Source organism: Lissotriton helveticus, chromosome 1_2, assembly GCF_964261635.1.
Source record: "Lissotriton helveticus chromosome 1_2, aLisHel1.1, whole genome shotgun sequence".
NCBI lineage: Eukaryota > Metazoa > Chordata > Amphibia > Caudata > Salamandridae > Lissotriton > Lissotriton helveticus.
The window spans coordinates 327,560,764-327,570,763 of record NC_136058.1 but is presented as its reverse complement, the minus strand read 5'-3'; positions in this window follow the sequence as shown (position 1 = coordinate 327,570,763).

Sequence of the window (10,000 nt, the reverse complement as noted above, 5' to 3'; positions counted from 1 at the left end):
ACGGGCTCCATACGTCCCGGGCAGTACCCCCCCCCCGGGCGTCCGGGGCACCCATCTCCAGGAGGCCAACAGCATGGCAAAGTACCCGGGACGGGCTCTATGGGTCCCGGGCAGTCCTCCCCCAGGCATCCGGGGCTTCCATCTCCAGGCCAACGGCAGGTCAAAGTGTCCAGGACGGGCTCCACGGGTCCCTGGCAGTCCTCCCCCCCCCCCGGCATCCGGGGCTCCCTTCCCCAGGCCAACGGCATGCCAGAGTGCCCAGGACGGGCTCCATGAGTCCCGGGCGTCCGGGGCTCCCTTCCCCGGGACACCGGCTTGTCAGAGTGCCCATGACGGGCTCCACGGGTCCCGGGTATCTGGGACTCCCTTCCCCGGGCCAACGGCATGCCGGAGTTCCCAGGACAGGCTCCACGGGTCCCGGGCGTCTGGGGCTCCCTTCCCCGGTCCGACGGCTTGTCAGAGTGCCCAGGACGGGCTCCACGGTTCCCGGGCGTCCGGGGTTCCCTTCCCCGGGTCAGCGGCATGTCAGAGTGCCCAGGACGAGTTCCACGGGTCCCGGGCAGTCCTCCCCCAGGCGTCCGGGGCTCCCTTCCCCGGGCCGTCGGCAGGTCAGAGTGCCCAGGACGGGCTCCATGGGTCCCGGGCAGTCCTCCCCCCGGGCGTCCGGGGCTCCCTTCCCCGGGCCGACGGCAGATCAGAGTGCCCAGGACGGGATCCACGGGTCCCGGGCAGTCCTCCCCCCGGGCGTCCGGCGCTCCCTTCTCCAGGCCGATGGCAGGTCAGAGTGACCAGGACGGGCTCCACGGGTCCCGGGCAGTCCTCTCCCGGGCGTACGTGGTTGTCCGACAGATTCGGGCAGATGTGCTTTTACGAACCGGATCGGAATCGGCCCAAATAATAATAATAATAATAATAATAATAATCCACATTTGTAAGGCGCACAATCACCTGTAAGGGTCTCTAGGGGCTAGGGGCCGTCGGGAAGATTAAGCAAGCTATTGCCCAGAGTCACATGGTGCTGGGCTAATCTGCAGCCGGTGCCGGGGATCGAACCCTGATCTCTGGGATGCTCGAGGGTTACTACGCGCTCTACAAAAACCTTAAATAAAAAAATCTCCAGATTCCGGAGTCAGCCGCCCTAGCCGCGGCGCCAGCTATTTCCCAGAGTCACCTGGTGCTGGGCTAATCTGCCGCCGGTGCCGGGGATCGAACCGTGATCTCCAGATTCCGGAGTCAGCCTCCCTAGCCGCGGCGCCAGCTATTTCCCTGAGTCACGTGGTGCTGGGCTAATCTGCGGCCGGTGCCGGGGATCGAACCCTGATCTCTGGGATGCTCGAGGGTTACTACGCGCTCTACAAAAACCCTAAATAAAAAAATCTCCAGATTCTGGAGTCAGCCGCCCTAGCCGCGGCGCCAGCTATTTCCCAGAGTCACCTGGTGCTGGGCTAATCTGCCGCCGGTGCCGGGGATCGAACCGTGGTCACCAGATGGTGACCACGGTTCGATCCCCGGCGCCGGCGGCAGATCAGAGTGCCCAGGACGGGGTCCATGTGACCCGGGCAGGCCTATCCCCTGGGTGTACGTGGTTTTCCGACATGTCGGTCGGATGTGCTTTTACGTACTGGATCGGAATCGGCCCCCATGAAATCGTACGTAAAGTATATAGCAATTCAACCTGAAATCTGCTGGGTCAGAAAGGGCTCGATTCCGATCCGTGTCGGAAGGTTAGGAGTCCGTACGAATTTGTCGGGACGGCATGGCAGAGTGCCCGGGATGGGCTCCATGGCTCTTGGGCAGTCGTCCCCCGGGCGTCCGGGGCTCCACCAGGCCGACGGCATGGCAGAGTGCCCGGGACGGGCTCCATGCGTCCCGGGCATTCGTCCCCCGGGCGTCCGGGGCTCCATCCAGGCCGGCGGCATGGCAGAGTGCCCGGGTCGGGCTCCATGCGTCCCGGGCATTCGTCCCCCGGGCGCCTGAAACTGCTGGGTCAGAAAGGGCTCGATTCCGATCCGTGTCGTACGGTTAGGAGTCTGTACGAATTTGTCGGGACGGCATGGCAGAGTGCCCGGGATGGGCTCCATGGCTCTTGGGCAGTCGTCCCCCGGGCGCCCGGGGCCCCATCCAGGCTGATGGTATGTGTGAGAAGTTGGCCTGATGTGCAGTGCTCACTATTCTAGTGATCACTATATATCAGTCCAAACAACCCTTATTGATGATTGGTTGTAAGTCAACCTTATAGACCAGCTATCCTAGTAGCATGGATACGAGCAGTCTAAGGCTAAGACTCTAGAGGGCGTGTTAAGCCAGCTGTTTTACCATCACATTACCCCTTGAACACCCAGTGAAAGGACACCACACAAGTTGTTATGAAAATAAACAGTGTATTTATTTATAACAAGACTACCCTGGCTCTTTATGAGACAGGGAGCTAAGCACACAACAAAACTCTTACGAAAATACTTAAGTTAGCACGTTATACACAAATGCCCGAGGGGCACGAAAACCATATACTCTAAAAGTGGAATGCGAATTACTAGCAGGTAAGTAACAGTTCTAATAGGCTTTGGAATCGCTAGGACTGGACTAGGGAATCGTTAGATTACTACTAGGAGGCCCAGGGGACTCGGGTGCAGAGTGTGCACTCTCACGCGGGATGCGGGACAAAGTCTATGGAAGCTAGAATTCACAAAGTTAGTGTTCACGGGCGAACCCGACCTGGTAGGGAGAAAACGACAGTGGATCCTGACCCTTGGATAGTGAGGCTATGCTGGGACACCGGAGTGCCGAAGTTACCTAGCCCAGGGGCTGCAGCTGCATAGGTCTGAAAAGACGTTGGGGATCTCGTTGCCGGACCAGGAGCCTGGAAGGAAGAAGTTGCTGGCAGGCGACCAGTGAAGAAAAGTTCGATGGATCCAAGCCTGGATCAAGGAAGAAGAAAACCTGAAAGCAGAGGGGACCAAGTTCTTGAATCACTAGCCAGTGATTAAGTGGGCACCAGGATGGCACCGGGCGAAGTCACCGCATTCAGGTGAGTGGGCGCTGCTGGGCTCTGCAGTCTCTCGGACCAGGAGGCGTTGTCGGTGACCAGGATGGAGGTGCGAGCTGTCCCACGAAGGTTCTTGCAGTCGACGTCGCTGGACCCAGGATTGGGCAACAAGTCTTGGCAAATGCAAGGCCCACGCGGTGGACCTAAAATGGCGTCTTGGGTGGACCAGGAGGGTCCAGGGTACTTCTCCGATGGAGGGAAGCAAGGGCCAGTCTGGAGCAACCAGACCAGCAGCAGAAATGTCGTCGGGCGTCGTCAGGAAGGCCACAAGCCAGCGGGCTAGTAGCCAAACAACGCGGTGAGCAGCAAAAAGCAGAAGGGCCCCACGCAGATCGTGGAGATGCTGGGGGGCTGCTCTTCGGTGCTGGAGCTGCTCAGGGTGGGGGCTTCTCGGACCCCAAAGCACTCACCAGGAATTCACTCGGCGGGCTTGCTGGAAAGAAGTCGTGCAGTCTTGCAGATGGCCGGTCCCTTGAGGTCTCGTCGCACCCACGGTTCTCAGCTGGGCTGTAGAGGTGGGTAGAGGTCAGAGGTGCCAGGGAAGCCGGTTCTCGTCGAGCTGGGCAGTCGGATTCCGGAGGAAGGACTTGCAGCAGACCGCAGTGTTCTTAGATGGTGCCTGCGGATGCAGGGTGACTACTCCTTAGTCACAAGGGAGAAATCTTAGGAAGAAGTCTTGAGTTCCTTTCGCAGAAAGTAGTTTCAGGATTCAAAGATGATCTCCTTTGGAAGGGGGCCAGTTCCTACCTTTATCCTGTAAAAAGGGGCTGGCACGCGACTAAGTCCTGCCCTAGGGGTGGGACTAGGAGGGGGGTGGTTACACCCACTTCCTTGGCGGGCTTTTCCCCAGCACAGGGTCTGGAGTGACCCTGGAACTGGTTCCAGCCAGCCTATGCACAGTGAGCACCGGGGTGCCACGTGCAGTCACCTTCCTCTAAAGCCCTGCCTACCTACAATACACAAAACCCTGTCTGGGACGGTGCTGGCACTGCCCCTGGCAGGAAACCCTTTGTCCTTATCTCTTGCTCTGGGAGGACTCCCAGCAGCAGGAGGGCAGACTTGTGTCTCGGTGGCAGCATCCATTTTGTGGGTGCTAAGGCTCTGTCTGACTTTAACCGGGGTTAGGGGTTACATACATGTCGTGTCCCTCTAGAAGGGTGGAATGCTAACCCCGTCGCCAGAATTGGCGAGGGGTTAGTATTCCAATTCGTATGACACCTTACTCGACATGTTTTGATAAAGCGATACCAGAGTTGGCATATAACCGCGAGGATTATAATGCACTTAAGAGTATATGGTATGCGATATCATGGAAACGGCTAAGGGATAGATCCCGAAAGCCGCAGACAGGCTCAGCTCATGCCAGAGCACCATCTCACACGATTCCAAGCACTCTGCCTTCAGGATTGTTAAGGCCTGCCATAGGAGTGACTGATAGGAGATCTGTGTGTCCATTTTAGGGTTAGATATAGGTATACTATATCTAAAGCAAAGGGTGAGTACACCACCTTGCCCCAGCTGTCAAGCAGCCAGTTGTGTCAGAGTTGGATGGCCAGCCAGGGGTGGCATAATACATGCTGCAGCCCCTGGTAGGCCCTGGGTACACCTATGCCCTGGGTACCTAAGGTACACTGTACAGGGACTGATAAGGTGACTCAGTATCCAATTTAGATATATACCTAAGGTACATGGAATCCATTTTACAGAGAGAGCAGTAGGCCTGGGGCCCTGAATAGCAGGGTCCCAGGTCAACTAAGTCAGAAAACCAGCAAAACACCAGGCAAAAAGTTGGGGGCAACCATAGTCAGGGATCTACCTTCCTACAGTATGGCAGAGTGCCCGGGTCGGGCTCCATGGTTTTCACGGTGGTCCTCCCCTGGGTGTCAGGGGGCTCCTGGCCGACGGCATGCAAAAGTACCCAGGACGGGCTCCATGCGTCCCGGGCATTCGTCCCCCGGGCGTCCGGGGCTCCATCCAGGCCGACGGCATGGCAGAGTGCCCGGGTCGGGCTCCATGGTTTCCAGGGTGGTCCTCCCCAGGGTGTCGGGGCGCTCCAGGCCGAAGGCATGGAAAAGTACCCAGGACGGGCTCCATGGGTCCCGGGCATTCGTCCCCCGGGCGTCCGGGGCTCCATCCAGGCTGACGGTATGGCAGAGTGCCCGGGTCGGGCTCCATGGCTTTCACGGTGGTCCTCCCCTGGGTGTCTGGGGGCTCCAGGCCGAAGGCATGGATAAGTGCCCAGGACGGGCTCCATGCGTCCCGGGCACGGGCACGGGGACGGGGACAGGGGCTTCACTTCCGTGTCCAGCCATCTGATCGCCCAGATTCCCTCGGCCATCTGGTCGCCCGGATCCCCTCGGGCATCTGGTCGCCCGCAACGCTTTCCTATGGGGCGACCAGATGGCCGAACTTCCCTGGAAGTCCCGATGAGGTGCCATTCGCCGCCCGGATCCTAGCGAGGGCTCCAGGAGGTCGGGTACATTCGCGCCTTGGGTCCCCTCTGTCACCTCGCGTGCACAGATTACAAGAAAAGGGGGTAATTTTCCTCCGGATTACTAGGGAGAAGGGTACGCCCGGACACCCCTCCGAGGCTGGTGGTTCTCTGCCATGGGGACCAGATGGGATATGCCTGGGCAACACCTCCCTAGGCCACCCGGAGCTTCCTTCCTCCAGGCCAACTGCATGTCAAATTGCCCAGGACGGGCTCCATGGCTCTTGGGCAGTTGTCCCCCGGGCGTCCGGTGCTCCATCCAGGCCGACGGCATGGCAGAGTGCCCGGGACAGGCGCCATGCGGCCCGGGCCTTCGTCCCCCCGGGCGTCCGGGGCTCCATCCAGGCTGGCGGCATGGCAGAGTGCCCGGGACGGGCTCCATGCGTCCCGGGCATTCGTCCCCCGGGCGTCCGGGGCTCCATCCGGGCTGACGGCATGTCAGAGTGCCCAGGACGGGCTCCACGGGTCCCGGGCGTCCGGGGCTCCCTTTCCCCGGGGCAACGGCATGTCAGAGTGCCCAGGACGGGCTCCACGGGTCCCGGGCGTCCGGGGCTCCCTTTCCCCGGGCCAACGGCTTGTCAGAGTGCCCAGGACAGGCTCCATGGGCCCCGGGCGTCCGGGGCTCCCTTCCCCGGGCCAGCGGCATGTCAGAGTTGTCAGAGTGCCCAGCACGGGCTCCACGGGCCCCGGTCATCCGGGGCACCCTTCCCCGGGCCAGCGGCATGTCAGAGTGCCCAGGACCAGTTCCACGGGTCCCGGGCAGGCCTCCCGCGGGCGTCCATGGCACCCACCTCCAGGCCGACGGCATGTAAAAGTGCCCAGGACGGGCTCCATGGGTCCCGGGCAGCCCACCCCCGGGCATCTGGGGCACCCATCTCCAGGAGGCCAACGGCGTTGCAAAGTACCCGTGAAGGGCTCCACGGGTACCGGGCAGTCCTCCCCCGGGCGTCCGGGGGCTCCCTTCTCCAGGCCAATGGCATGGTTCAATGCCCAGGACGGGATGTCAAGTGGCCAGGACGGGCTCCATGCGTCCCGGGCATTCGTCCCTGGACGGGGTGGGGCAGAGTCCAGGCGGCTTCACCTCCATGCCCGGCCATCTGATCGCCCAGATTCCCTCGGCCATCTGGTCGCCCGGATCCCCTCGGGCATCTGGTCGCCCGCAACGCTTTCCTATGGGGGGGGACCAGATGGCCGAACTTCCCTGGAAGTCTTAATGAGGTGCCATTCGCCTCCCGGATCCCAGCGAGGGCTCCATGAGGTCGGGTTCTTTCACGCCTTGGGTCCCCTCTGTCACCTCGCGTGCACAGATTGCAAGAAAGGGGGGTAATTTGCCTCCGGATTACTATGGGGCAGGGTATGCCCGGACACCCCTCCAGGGTTGGTGGTTCTCTGCCATGGGGACCAGATGGGATATGCCTGGGCAACACCTCCCTAGGCCACCCGGGGCTTCCTTCCTCCAGGCCAACTGCATGTCAAATTGCCCAGGACGGGCTCCATGGCTCTTGGGCAGTCCTCGCTCCCTTCCCTGGGCCAAAGCATTTCAGAGTGCCCAGGACGGGCTCCACGGGTCCCGGGCGTCCAGGGCTCCCTTCCCCGGGCCAACGGCTTGTCAGAGTGCCCAGGACGGGCTCCACGGGCCCCGGGCGTCCGGGGCTCCCTTCCCCGGGCCAGCGGCATGTCAGAGTGCCCAGGACGGGCTCCACGGGCCCCGGTCATCCGGGGCACCCTTCCCCGGGCCAGCGGCATGTCAGAGTGCCCAGGACCAGTTCCACGGGTCCCAGGCAGTCCTCCCCCGGGCGTCCGGGGCTCCCTTCCCCGGGCCAAAGCATTTCAGAGTGCCCAGGACGGGCTCCACGGGTTCCGGGCGTCCAGGTCTCCCTTCCCCGGGCCAACGGCTTGTCAGAGTGCCCAGAACGGGCTCCACGGGCCCCGGGCGTCCGGGGCACCCTTCCCCGGGCCAGCGGCATGTCAGAGTGCCCAGGACGAGTTCCACGGGTCCCGGGCAGTCCTCCCCCGGGTGTCCGGGGCTCCCTTCCCCGGGCCAAAGCATTTCAGAGTGCCCAGGACGGGCTCCACGGGTCCCGGACGTCCGGGGCTCCCTTCCCCGGGCCAACGGCATACAGGAGTGCCCAGGACGGGCTCCACAGGTCCCGGTCGTCTGGGGCTCCCTTCCCCGGGCCAACGGCTTGTCAGAGTGCCAAGGACGGGCTCCACGATTCCCGGTCGTCTGGGGCTCCATTCCCCGGGCCAACAGCTTGTCAGAGTGCCCAGGACGGGCTCCACGGGTCCCGGGCAGTCCTTCCCCGGGCCAACAGCAGGTCAGAGTGCCCAAGACGGGCTCCACGGGTCCCGGGCAGTCCTCCCCCGGGCGTCCGGGGGCTCCCTTCTCCAGGCCAATGGCATGGTTCAATGCCCAGGACGGGATGTCAAGTGGCCAGGACGGGCTCCATGCATCCCGGGCATTCGTCCCGGGACGGGGTGGGGCAGAGTCCAGGCGGCTTCACCTCCATGCCCGGCCATCTGATCGCCCAGATTCCCTCGGCCATCTGGTCGCCCGGATCCCCTCGGGCATCTGGTCACCCGCAACGCTTTCCTATGGGGGGGACCAGATGGCCGAACTTCCCTGGAAGTCTTAATGAGGTGCCATTCGCCTCCCGGATCCCAGCGAGGGCTCCATGAGGTCGGGTTCTTTCACGCCTTGGGTCCCCTCTGTCACCTCGCGTGCACAGATTGCAAGAAAGGGGGGTAATTTGCCTCCGGATTACTATGGGGCAGGGTATGCCCGGACACCCCTCCAGGGTTGGTGGTTCTCTGCCATGGGGACCAGATGGGATATGCCTGGGCAACACCTCCCTAGGCCACCCGGGGCTTCCTTCCTCCAGGCCAACTGCATGTCAAATTGCCCAGGACGGGCTCCATGGCTCTTGGGCAGTCCTCGCTCCCTTCCCTGGGCCAAAGTATTTCAGAGTGCCCAGGACGGGCTCCACGGGTCCCGGGCGTCCAGGGCTCCCTTCCCCGGGCCAACGGCTTGTCAGAGTGCCCAGGACGGGCTCCACGGGCCCCGGGCGTCCGGGGCTCCCTTCCCCGGGCCAGCGGCATGTCAGAGTGCCCAGGACGGGCTCCACGGGCCCCGGTCATCCGGGGCACCCTTCCCCGGGCCAGCGGCATGTCAGAGTGCCCAGGACCAGTTCCACGGGTCCCGGGCAGTCCTCCCCAGGGCGTCCGGGGCTCCCTTCCCCGGGCCAAAGCATTTCAGAGTGCCCAGGACGGGCTCCACGGGTTCCGGGCGTCCAGGTCTCCCTTCCCCGGGCCAACGGCTTGTCAGAGTGCCCAGGACGGGCTCCACGGGCCCCGGGCGTCCGGGGCACCCTTCCCCGGGCCAGCGGCATGTCAGAGTGCCCAGGACGAGTTCCACGGGTCCCGGGCAGTCCTCCCCCGGGTGTCCGGGGCTCCCTTCCCCGGGCCAAAGCATTTCAGAGTGCCCAGGACGGGCTCCACGGGTCCCGGACGTCCGGGGCTCCCTTCCCCGGGCCAACGGCATACAGGAGTGCCCAGGACGGGCTCCACAGGTCCCGGTCGTCTGGGGCTCCCTTCCCCGGGCCAACGGCTTGTCAGAGTGCCAAGGACGGGCTCCACGATTCCCGGTCGTCTGGGGCTCCCTTCCCCGGGCCAACAGCTTGTCAGAGTGCCCAGGACGGGCTCCACGGGTCCCGGGCAGTCCTCCCCCGGGCCAACAGCAGGTCAGAGTGCCCAGGACGGGCTCCACGGGTCCCGGGCAGCCCACCCCCCGGGCGTTCGGGGCACCCATCTCCAGGAGGCCAACGGCGTTGCAAAGTACCCGGGAAGGGCTCCACGGGTACCGGGCAGTACTCCCCCGGGCGTCCGGGGGCTCCCTTCTCCAGGCCAACTGCATGGTTCAATGCCCAGGACGGGCTCCATGTGTCCCGGACAGACCTCCCCCGGGCGTCTGGGGCACCCATCTCCAGGCCAACGGCATGGCTCAATGCCCAGGACGGGCTCCATGGGTCCGGGGAGGCGTCCCATGCGCCTCCGGGCTTGGGAGCCCCGGCTGGGTCCAGGGGCCCGGCCGGGCCCCAGGTCGGGTGCTCCGGCCCTGGTCCCTGTCTCCCAGCCTACCGCACTGCCAAGGGCCTAGGAAGGGGTTCCGTTGTGCCTGGGGAGCCTCCCCTTGCTTGTCTGGGTTCAGGAGCTCTGTCCGGGGCCCCTAGGGGCCCGGGGGAGGGCGGCCTCCCCACCCCGGGCTCTGTCCTTGGTCCTGCTGCATGGCAGGGTGCCCGGGACGGGGTCCGGAGGGACCGGGGAGGCGTCCCATGCACCTCCGGGCTTGGGAGCCCCGGCAGCGTCCAGGGGCCCGGCCGGGCCCCGGGTCGGGGGCTCCGGCCCTGGGCCCTGTCTCCCAGCCTGCCGCACTGCCAAGGGCCCGGGAAGGGGTTCCGATGTGC